This window comes from Petromyzon marinus, chromosome 2, assembly GCF_048934315.1.
Source record: "Petromyzon marinus isolate PM22_M1 ecotype Great Lakes invasive population chromosome 2, UKy_Petmar_22M1.pri1.0, whole genome shotgun sequence".
In the NCBI taxonomy this organism is placed as follows: Eukaryota; Metazoa; Chordata; class Hyperoartia; order Petromyzontiformes; family Petromyzontidae; genus Petromyzon; species Petromyzon marinus.
In genome coordinates this window covers 1597553-1610132 of record NC_133668.1, presented here as the reverse complement: position 1 = coordinate 1610132, position 12580 = coordinate 1597553, and the positions used below count along the sequence as shown (strand labels likewise).

General features: G+C 42.8%; 1 long non-coding RNA gene across 1 annotated transcript in view; it reads right to left on the bottom strand.

Moving 5' to 3' along the window:
- LOC116949728 (uncharacterized) overlaps window positions 1–8861 on the bottom strand; it is a 70774-nt gene extending 61913 nt beyond the window's left edge. The window contains exons 1-2 of the long non-coding RNA XR_004403946.2: window positions 8616–8861; window positions 265–325 (exon numbers count right to left, since the gene is read on the bottom strand). This is a non-coding gene — a long non-coding RNA (uncharacterized LOC116949728). The remainder of the gene's footprint in view (window positions 1–264; window positions 326–8615) is intronic.
- Window positions 8862–12580: the final 3719 nt, after the last annotated feature.

The following is a 12580-nucleotide window of genomic DNA, read 5'->3' as shown; positions in this document are numbered from 1 at the left end:
GGGATGATATCGTCCAAACGGGGAACGCACAATGAGGTCCAACGACACAAAACACTGACACTGAAAGGGGCACATCAGAAAGCTGAAAAAAGTGATTTTTTTTTTTTACTGTGTGCTCCAGAAACTGGTCTATGCAAAATGGGGAGCTTACCGCAAAATATTTACCTTGCGTTACTCTGCTGCAGTGCTGTGCCCAAGTATGATTGTGATGAAGTCACCCACGCAAAATTGAAACTCAATTTAATCAATCCTGCTGCATCATACCTTAAAACTCCCTCCCACACGGCCTCGCTTGGATTGCTCCACCATCACCGAGATAGCGTCCCTTCGGTGAGAAGGAGAGACAGAAACAGGTGCATGATTCAAGACAGTCATCGCACAAACACATCCCACCACTATCGAGGTTGAAGCTCACCCATAGCTTTTCCTCGGAAGACCCTTAACCGCAAAACGGCACTTAGCACCATGGCTAAGATCAAGTGTAGTGGGTGCTACGGTGATGAGATGTTAACTACCTCGCCTGGTATACATGAGGTCGTGGGTTCGATCCCAACCCTGACGACTATATACTTTGGAGTTTGCGTGTTCTCCCATGGTCGTGTGGATTTTTTTTCCGGATCCTACGGTTTTTCCCACGACATTTAGAAATATGCGTTGAGAGTCTTTGGCTGCTATACATTTCCACATGATGAGCCACTTCATTGAGCTATCATTTGTGACCAGGTCGTTTATGAAAAAGAGCTATACAGCTCAGTGGGCCTTACCTGGTAAAATGAAAAAAAAATGTTCATTAGATTTAGTTTAAAAAAAGCAGAAAATGCCTATGACCTTGGGGATCCTGATCTCTTACAGGCCCTGACCTCAAACCAAAACACTGATGCAATATAAATTATGCGACAGATGGCGTGGCAAAGACGGATGACAATGTGAACCAAGTGGAAGCTAAGAAAAGACCCCCAATGTGAATATGCAGAGCCCAAGCAAACGCTTGAGCACCGTCTGATGCAGTGCCCTTGGTCAACATTCTGCACATCTGAGCAGATAGTTGAGCCGAGTGACAATACCATTTCTTGGCAGTAGTTTGGAGTGACAAGCCTTGATATTGAATTCAATGGTCGATTTGTAAAAAAAATCCAAACTACATAGTGCCTCTGGGTGGTACACATCATGTAAAGCCTTTCAAATCAAATTGGCACTGTGTTGTAAGCCTCAAAGAAACATTGTATTTGTACTGTACATCCCAGTGCAATGCAGCTGTTCAAGAATGTGTAATTTAACAATAAATCTTTACTTTTTTTTTCAGAACACTACACGCACCGCATAATGAGGAACACTACGACAGTGGACTGAAAAGTGCGCGGTGCCAATCTGTTCCCGTACAGCGAATTCCTTCGGGCTATAACGGACATGTGCGGTAGAAGATCCCCCTTGTGTCAACAACACACGGCCCTTTCGGGCGGCACTCACAACAAAACGTTGACTTCGCGGCTGTAACGAATGAAGATAAAATCACATTCTCATCCTCCCTCTTTTATTACAAACGATACGTTGCTTGCACACAAAATAAGGAATCGTAACGGAGAATAGAAATTATCATAGGAAACGTTCAATAGCATATTTAAAAGGGTGCCATTTATCGGGTGGTGGTTATGCTGTCACCAGACTGCCTTCGGGGAGACATTAAAAAGACATCGGGTGGACGTGGACAGAACATGTAATCATGAGAGGGTAGTGGCACAGCCTCAGTTCACACGGTCGATGCATCCTGCAGCGTGGCTCAGGTTGTAGTAGCTCCGTCGGGAAAATGATACATCTTATGAACGGGTGAAAATGCTTCGGGTACAGCCCTTCGTTTGCCGGGAAGGTAACACAGTGGTTGGCGCACTGGGCCACAAACCTGACTACCTGAGTTCAATAGCCAGTCATGGATATTATCAGTGACCAGTGATGTATGAATCGGTACTGGATGAAACCCTATAACCAACCTAAACTGACCAGGGTGGTGAAATATGGTCAAGCAACCCTCATGGCTTACAAGGTGGCCTTCATCCACCAGCAGTGGATTGACAAGGATTTTGTATTGTAATCAATTTTATGGTGAAATGTAAATAATAAGACCATTAATTCCATAACAATATTGTCAACAACGTTGTTCATTCTACAGTTTTATAGTCTTGGTAACAATATGTATTTCATTATGGATTTACTGTTGTTTTTGAAAATCAAAGATGGATTGAATATTAAAACGTCATAGCTTGTAATATGATTTTATTTCTTTACAAATTATTTAAATTTACGTCGAAGTAAACTGATTCTTAAGCAGTACCGTAAATTCATTCCGGAAAAAGAACATGCAGATCATGAAACAATTACAATTCTGAATTCAATTAATTTTATATATCGTACGACCTTCCAGAATGGTCTTGCAAGTGCAAATCATTTACGATCACATTTCTTGCCAGAAAATAACTGTTGCCATGGTATTATAATTAAAACAGTTATCATGGCATGAGATTTAAAAATAGTTTTTAAAACATTGGAGAAAGGATTAACCCTCTCAGATTCGCTGACAAATACGGTCATTATAAGTTTCTAATAACTTTTTTACAAATTTACAAAAAGAGCTGCAGATTAGGGTTCAAGATAAATATACGTTCAGCAAAAAAATATATTGCTGTGGTTTCCCAACTGATGATTATTGCTTGTGTTGCGATCAAAAACGTCGTGATTTATTTCATTTTATACCTATGCGACTTTACCGAAAGAACCAAAGAGTATGTGTACGAAAGTTTGTTAAACAAACGAAAATAATTGTTGGAAAGAAACACAACTGGGTTTAAAATATGCATTTTGAGATGCACTGAGAGACAGAAAGAGAAACATGTTATCTTCTTTGGTTCTTTCGGTAAAGTCACGTAGAATGAGAATAAAATAAAATAATAAAATAAAACAAGACAATAAAATTCTCACGACGTCTCGACCACAACACAAGTAGCCTTCTTCAGGTGAAGGAACAGAACTGTCGGGACGACAGCACTTCAATGAACGCTGCTAAGATTCGTAGCGTCTTTTAAGCTAGGTGAGAGAAGTCAATCACGTTGACAAAGGAGTTTACATATCAAAGAGGAGAATTTAGCATTGAAATAGCCGAGATATTAGCTTGTGACTGGTCACAGAAATAGCTATGTTAAAGTCAAAGTTTACATATCAACAGAGGCATTAGTATATGGACGCTAAAGGGCTGCAACTACCCAACTATCATACAGCAAACCGATGTGAAAAAAACTAAGTAACCGTGGTGTGAGAGGTATTAAGAGGCAATGCCAGCGAAAGAGCTGCGGTATGAAGGTCACCGTAAAATACAATTAATTAAGAACCGAAATGGTTTAAAACATCTTTCCAATAGTTACTAAGCCAGAATCCATCTTCTCGGTTGAAATTGTCTCTGTGCTTGTATATGTGGATGGCCTCATGAACGAATCTCTCATGGTAACCAGTTGGCTTGCAAAGAACCTCCGTCTTGGAGAAGCCAATGTCATTTGAGCCCACTGAATTATAACAGTGATCTGCCACGGCAGAGGAGTTCGTCCTACCGTGTTTCAAGTCTGCTTTATGTTCGCGGATGCGGTCCGAGATGTGTCGTTTGGTTTCTCCAATGTAGTTGCTACCACAGAGGCACTTTAGTTTGTAAACGCCCGGGTACTGTATGTCTGGAACAGCATATTTTACAGATGGAACCAGATCACGGATTGTATGTACTGTGTTGAATCGGACCTGGATCTTGTGTTTATTCAGGATTTTGTAGATCTTTTTAGTGACCCCTGCAATGTAGGGTAAGGTGATGGTTTTGAGTGGCTCCTTAAGAGGATCCTTCTTCATGACTGGAGTGATGGCTTTGCGGATTGTGTAGTCGGAGTAACCATTAGCCCTGAGAGCCTGGTGTACATTGCAGGGGTCACTAAAAAGATCTCCAAAATCCTGAATAAACACAAGATCCAGGTCCGATTCAACACTACATAAAATCCGTGATCTGGTTCCATCTGTAAAAGATGCTGTTCCAGACATACAGTACCTGGGCGTTTACAAACTAAAGTGCCTCTGTGGTAGCAACTACATTGGAGAAACCAAACAACATATTTCGGACCGCATCCGCGAACATAAAGCAGACTTGAAACACAGTAGGACGAACTCCTCTGCCGTGGCAGATCACTGTTATAATCCAGTGGGCTCACATGACACTGACTTCTCCAAGACGGAGGTTCTTTCCAAGCCAACCAGCTACCATGAGAGATTCGGTCATGAGGCCATCCACATATACAGGCACAGAGACAATTTCAATCGAGAAGATGGATTCTGGCTTAGTAACCATTGGAAATATGTTTTAAACCATTTCGGTTCTTAATTGTATTTTACGGTGACCTTCATACCGCAGCTCTTTCGCTGGCATTGCCTCTTAATACCTCTCACACCATGGTTACTTAGTTTTTTCACATCGGTTTGCTGTATGATAGTTGGGTAGTTGCAGCCCTTTAGCGTCCATATACTAAATGCCTCTGTTGATATGTACACTTTGACTTTAACAAAGCTATTTCTTTGACCAGTCACAAGCTAATCCCTCAGCTATTTCAATGCTAAATTCTCCTGTTTGATATGTAAACTCCTTTGTCAACGCGATTTACTTCTCTCACCTAGCTTAAAAGACGCTACGAATCTTAGCAGAATTCATTGAAGTGCTGTCGTCCCGACAGTTCTGTTCCTTCACCTGAAGAAGGCTACTTGTGTTGTGGCCGAAACGTCGTGAGAATTTTATTGTCTTATTTAATTTTATTATTTTATTCTCATTCTACATGACTTTACCGAAAGAACCAAAGAAGATGAATCCTTGCAGTCACGAAAGCTTTAAATAGAAACATGTTAATTAGAGAATAAGCAGAAATATATGTTTAGTGAGATCGCGTAGGTATAATGTAACTATTAACCATAACTCTCCATTACCCGACAGAGCCAATTAAATCAAGTTGTCACTTGGGTAAATATTCAAATTTATTTGGTTTTTAAGCAAACTTGAAATGTTGAAAAGCGAGCAAAATTTCCCACTATTTTAAATCTCTATTGTAAAATGAAAACTTGATTTAATTCGCTGTCAGGTGGTGGAGGGTTATACAGTAGTTAAACATGACATTATACTTACACAATATAACCTAAAATAAACAAATACTGAATCATAATATTGGTCGCGAAAGCCTACGTATGAAACTAAGCGTAAATTAGAGACGATAACATTGTCTTAAAAATTATGACTTGGGTAAAATACATCACTAGAAAGGATGATGATTGACAAGACCTGTGACAGAATTGCAACCAAAGGAGAGAATACACACACGATAAGAAGGCTACCATGGAGTCGGAGCGATACGATCAGCTCATGTACAGGAGCAGAATTAAGTTTGGCGTCGCAGGACTGTGTGGGATAGCTACAACAGCGGTACATCTATGTAGATCATGGCTGAGGATGATGTCAGTTTTATTACCAATTCAAATGAATATAAATGCAAGCTGCTGGGTTGCATCAAGCACAGAATACGTGTTTAGCTTAATGAGGAAAAGGCGCACTTTTAAGCAAAATAGTGATTACGTTTCAGAAATAATTTACTTTGTTCAAGTAGATGAGTTTTGCAATGTTGTGTAACTAAGTGAGGTGCAATTGTTTCTCTGAGACAAGACATTGCCCTTCCCTCGCCACCGTGATCTGCTCTCCGTGTTTTCTGGACTCCCCGATCGCTGACCTGCCCTCTCCTGCTGACGGGAGGGTCAATTTGTCACAGTGTATTTGTCTGGAAACTCTACTGTACCAGGAGCCTTTTGGCATGAACCAACAACCTTGGCTGGGTAGGGCAACGTTTTATGCAAACGCCTAAGCAGTGAAAGCAATTGGACAAGCAATCCCACGCGCTTTTTAATGACTGACTTTTTCATTTGCCTCTTGCTTGTTCCGAGAAAGTGAGACGTGCGTGTGACTTTTGAAATTCTAAACTTTCAAACAACATCATTATGAATGCACTGTACGGTTGCTGTTGTTTCCGTTATTTATGCTCCAATATGTTATCGCATGGTTATCCTTATTCTAGTTTTGTAGAATTCACGGGCTCACATTCTGCAAACTGACAGGCGTGACTAAGCTTTAAGCTCTTCAAAGGAGGTGTGTGAGCATGTTTTTGACACCGCAACGAGCGCAGTCCTTTTCAGCAAAACAATCCAATCCGGAATTAAATTCTCCATTCAACATTTTAATGGCCATTAAGGTTACTGGACAGTGACGAACCATCACTGGTATTTCTAAGAAACCAAACATTCGACAACAGTAACCTTGTGATGAAGGTTCGTTCGATCAGGTAGAAAATACTGTTAAGGCCATAATGGTTGATAAATGATGGCAATAAAAAATATATTGACAAATGCAGTGTTTTCGCCTATAAAACAGGCGTGACGGGTATGGAATTGACTGTATTTCAGATTTCTCCGGTAACCTCACGTTTAAAACGTTAAGTCATTCCACGTTGAAAGCCCTGTGTGTGCAAACACAGAAGTGCTTCGGCAAATGTGGACATTTCCTCTATGGATTAAATATCAACAAAGCCACAGTTGCTATGGCGAATGTTCATTTAAAATGGGGCTGACAACGTCGTGTGCCTGGTTACGACTACTTCAGCACCCACCTGCCAGGCTGCTGTTTACCCAGTCACTACCACCCTAGTACCCACGTGCCAGGCAGTTGTGTACCTTGTCACTACCACCCCAGTACCCACGTGCCAGGCAGTTGTGTACCTTGTCACTACCACCCCAGTACCCACCTGCCAGGCTGCTGTGTACCCAGTCACTACCACCCCAGTACCCACCTGCCAGGCAGTTGTGTACCTAGTCACTACCACCCTAGTACCCACCTGCTAGGCAGTTGTGTACCCAGTCACTACCACCCCAGTACCCACGTGCCAGGCAGTTGTGTACCCAGTCACTACCACCCCAGTACCCACGTGCCAGGCTGCTGTGTACCCAGTCACTACCACCCCAGTACCCACCTGCCAGGCAGTTGTGTACCTAGTCACTACCACCCTAGTACCCACCTGCCAGGCAGTTGTGTACCTTGTCACTACCACCCTAGTACCCACGTGCCAGGCTGCTATGTACCCAGTCACTACCACCCCAGTACCCACGTGCCAGGCTGCTGTGTACCCAGTCACTACCACCCTAGTACCCACCTGCCAGGCTGCTGTTTACCCAGTCACTACCACCCCAGTACCCACGTGCCAGGCAGTTGTGTACCCAGTCACTACCACCCCAGTACCCACGTGACAGACTGCTGTGTACCTAGTCACTACCACCCCAGTACCCACGTGCCAGGCTGCTTGGTATTAGTCAGCGACGCTGACGTCACGAAAAGCGTCACAGCCATCTTGAAACACGTGACTGATGAACAACGAATGACAACATCCACGGGGCTCTTCTGTGTTTCGTGATTGTTCCGAACGAGATCATTAAAATGACTCACGTGAGTAATTGAATGGTGATGTTTTTTTCCTCGAGTGTTCGTACAAGAATAACTATTGTTTAGAGGCCACTTTACGTGTTAGTTGAATGACGCACGCAAGAGCGTTAACAGTCGTAGATGACAATCAGAAATCAATGAAGGGGGGTAGGCGAATGTCCACTCTCGATCACAAAGGGACGAAGGTAATTCCACACTGAGCTGAATCGGCCTTTCCCTCAATATTTCTCACCAATGCCACCGAAGGCCACGGCTTTGCAAAGACGATTTACACGATTTTTGGTCCACATTTTTGTTGAATCACGCAGTGCTCTGAAAGGTCGCGCAGACAACACAGCCGTGTTACATAAACTGCAGTGGGGAGCGTATGGCAGCACACACCATATCACCCGATCCCTTTTGTAACATCATGTTTTATAGAGCACGAATTACACCTTTCAGACACTAAGACATACACTCTTTACACATCAGATTTCAGAGACCCACAGCGAGATGCTTTTCAGAGATGGGGGGGGGAAAACCCTACCCCAGTATAAGAATGTACACATTTAGAATCAATGTGTAATGCATATTTAAATGCAGTTTGAATCGAATGTTTCTTTTAAAAAAAAAACACTTAACATTATCCAATCGATCATTATAATTAGCATAGCCTTTTGAGCACTTTTAGCAAAATGTGTATTTATGGCCCGATTTATTTCGATGTCTCGTTTTGTCACTGTTTTAAATTCATTTAATGCTTTCAAAGTACCCGTTGTAACTACTCATCACTTTGCTCATTGTCGTTTAATCTTTAAAAAGCACTCTCAAAAGCTACTGAAAATGGACATGCAGACATACATCCAGTGCCGGATTAAGCTGGTACGGAGCCTGTTAGCATATGTTATAAAGGGAATCTAAATTTAAAAAGTCCAGAATCACTGAACCGGAATTGATAGCTTGAAAGCATTTAGCGCGGGGCCCTTGAAAGTGCGGCACCCCGTTAGCTATGACATATGTAGCTACTTTTGCTACTCGGAGAATCCGCCACTGCATACACCAAGGGCACAAACGTTGCAGTTCATCCACTTACATTTTGCTGCCGCCACCAATTCGCAGGCATTTTACTGCACACAGAGGAAATACTAATGATTGTTAATAGGCGATTATTTCGTAATTACGTCGCAGTTTCACTCATTAAACAGACGCGAGCTACTCCTAGATGTAATGCAACATACGAATTGAAATGGCCAAATTCCTTGGCAACAGCAGGGCAATTCAGCCTCCAGGAGGGAGAGGAAAATCTCTGTCCAGGGTCTCACTCTATGTACAGTTTATAAACCGCATTACCTGCACCGTAAAATGCTGTGGTCTTGCAGTTGCAGGGTGGCTTCACACCGTATCCTGTGCTACTTTTTTGCAGCCTCAGAAAATCGCAATGCTTTTCCAGTCGCTGGCTTGACGTCGTACATCGCAGTCTTTCGTCGCGTTTTAAAAGACGAAATTCGCTTGAGCGCCACCAAATCGTTCCACGCTGGGCCCCCACTCTCTGTTTGCCACCAAGTTCGATCCTTCGTGAGGATAGATTAAATCATGATAACGATTGTTTTATCCCACCCCATTCGAAATCTAATGTGCAAGTGTTTCAAGCCTTGAGTCAAGTGCAGTGACTATAAAACGGCCAGCTGGTGGGATAGGCGTTGGAACTCCAAGCTTATCAAACCCGTTTGGTTTCAGGAGGGAAGAGTGAAACTCCACTTGCAAGGCCCCCCACCCCCCGCCCTGCAGAAGGACGCTCCTGCGCGGAGACAATGCATTTTTAGAATTGAGTTTTTCACGTGAATCACTCATCTTATAAATGTACAACATTTTCTTTCATGCCTCGCCTGTACTTGATGACAACTCGCAACCCGCACGTCCTTTAGACGTGGTTGTCCGTCCCTCCTAGCCAGTCAGCCAGCCAGCCAGCAAAACATTAAAACTAAAATCTTTCATAGAACCCTGTCTCTACACCTTACTCTTGCTTCATCTGCACGAATATCCCAATTTCTTACTTTTATCTGTAGGACTGCCGTCGTTAATGTAATATTTACCGTAATGTATTGCGATGCCCTCTTTGGTATGGGCGAGTTTTTACTAAAAAAAGACGTTGAATGAATAATTGGATGTCTCGCTTTATCTCTATTCCTCTGTCCCCCTCCTCTACCTCTCCCTCCCTCTCTCTATATTTCACCCGCTTCCCTCACCCATATCTCTCTCCCTGTTTCTATTTCGCTAAAGTCAAAGTCTATTCCGCTCACCCTCGCTCTCTCTATTCCCACCTCTCCATTTCCCGTCTCAATCTCTCTTGACCCTCTCCATAATCGGCCCTCCCACTTGCTCGTCGCTTTCCCTCGCTCTCCTCTTTCCGTTTTGCTCAATCTCTTTCCTCTCTGTGTTGTTGCCCTTTCACTCTCCCTCCCTATCCTCACTCACTTCCCTCCTTCCTCTCTTCTCGACACAATTTGGATTTGCGCGGAATCGGCGGCCGGGTTCGAGAGCGTAGGCGGCGTGGCACCACCACCACTGCACGTGGCTGTGCGCTAGCCAGGAATCCAGACAGGAATCCAGCCAGCAATTGTTTTGGAATACTGGGTGGCCCAGATGTTTCGTGACCCCCAATTAATTGACCCATAACGTTCTTTCCTTTTCCTTTGCATATTCATTTCTATTTGAAATAAGCAATTATGTCTTTTTTTAAAGATTACGTTTTAGATAATGAAATGGGGGTCACAAAACAACTGCACCACCATGCAGTCATGATAACAATGTCCAGTCCTTTGTCAATCCACGGCTGGATGATGGCCCTCCCAACGCAATTATGGTAATTTTTAGCCAAACTGCACCACACTGACCAGTTGGGACATTATGGGTATCTGTCAATATTGGAATCTCTCAATATTGGAAACAGGAGGATGTCTCAACAGATCTGGCTGTCGCCTGATGGTGCCGGTTGTAATTACTGGCGAAACGTCATACTCAAATTGTAAATGTTGTGGCTTGGCTCTCCAACACACTGGTGTGCTGTACTAGTAACGAATTGGCACGTTCTGTTTACGTGACAAACCTTACTAATTGGCTGTGCCGGGTGGTGGCGGGTTTAACGACATATTTATACATTTACGCGATCTAACCGAATATTGGAAGAGCGGATAATTACATGTACTGTACATTAAGTGCATTGTCTTGCATTATTGTGCAACTAACAAAATCTCGAGCTCTTTAAAGTTATGGGAAGAGTCGTATATTTATCAGGACGGCTACCTAAAAAATAGGATGATCCTGGGAAAACCAGGACAAGTGATGAAAAAATAATAGTTCTTACTCTTTCCAGCTAGAATAGATGTTTAAAAAAACACACACCAAATAGCCATCCATCACAAGGCATAAAGTCTGCATGAACCAGACGTGCTTGCAGTAAAACATGTAAACAGGACAAGTGGCAATCCTGTCATGCTGTTCTGGATAAATGGCTATTGTTTTCGCATTGTGAAAATAACCGAATTTGCAACTTAACTGGATTGGAACTTATCTAACCGATTTTAAATTGTCTCCATCCATAATACATTATCTGACAGGACCCCCATTAACAGGGGGGGGGGGGGGAGGTACTCCAGGCTCTGTACTTGGCCCTGTCCTGTTGTCTCTGTACTGGGACATCAACATCTGTCATCTGCACTTTGACATTAACTTTTCCGCTAATGACACAGCCCTGTTGACCTCCGGAAATTCCACGGAGGAGTTACAACAGTGTATACAAAAGGGCTTCAATAATTATTTTAAATTTAATGCCCTAAAGCTGGTTCTCGATGCTAAAACGACCAAAGTTGGGTTATTCTCCGCCTGACCCAAACCTGTCTTGGCACATTTGCGTATTGTGGCTCTGCACTCACACACTGACTACTTGGAACAATGAGATTAAAATAACTAAATTGTATTCATATACAGAAAGAAATGAATATAGTTAATGCCACCATCATGCTCATATTTGATTATTGTGACACCATCTACCGCAATGTCTCATTGTCTCATTCCCTACAATCTCATTCCGCAATACCACTCTCCGTTTTGCCCTTGACACCCCCTATAGAATTTATCGGTGCAATCAGCACATTCACTCAAATCTGCCCCCCGAAATACCCAAAAAGACCATCAATAGGCTGTCTTCATCTGAAAGGTCCTCTTAACATAAATCTACCAATTAGCTAAAGGACCACTTAGTTTCTCTAACTCCCTCCCATAGCTTCAATATTGCCTCCTTATTTCTACTTAAAATTCCGTTTGCTAAAACTTTGGTTGATTAATCCCGCGATGTTTCTCCACGTTTCTTTAAAACCCTTGCAGCTCATCTTCAGATCGGTTCCCTTCCATTACTCTCCCTACTTATCTCACTATTCATCCTAAACCACGGCTGATAATTGCACTTGCATTTTACTTTTTTTTCTGGCGCCTCTTCCTCTTATGTTACATTTGCACAGTTTTATATATTTTTTATTCGGAGGGAAGCCTGGGCAAACACCAACCTGCTGCAGAAACTCCATCGTCAGCGACCCCACGATCCTCCAACCAGGATCTGCCCTACCGAAGAAGATCTGGTCCTCCTTGAATCGAGATCCGGACACTCCATGCAAGATGTTTGGGACACTTTCTCCGTGAAAATTAACGAGAGTCCAGTTTGAGACTGTGGTGGTGATGGTACGACATCTCGGACTGTGCAGAATCTCGTGAGCGACCGCTCAATCGGATCATCCAACGGCAATATTAAATCAATCCACGCGGCTACTCTTGAAGCAGTCGAATGGATATCAAATCTCGACGTGAATTTGTAATCTGTTGCGATTTCCAAAAATGCCATACGAAAGAAGAAGACAGTTTTATATTCATTGTCTTTCATTTATGACCGTTAAATATCTTGGGTTTTTTGTGATTGCAATATTCCTAAGGACTCGTTTGCTGCAATATTGTACTCGTTCGCTGCAACATTGATGTTTTGTCTTGGTTTTGTTGTGCTCACGCACC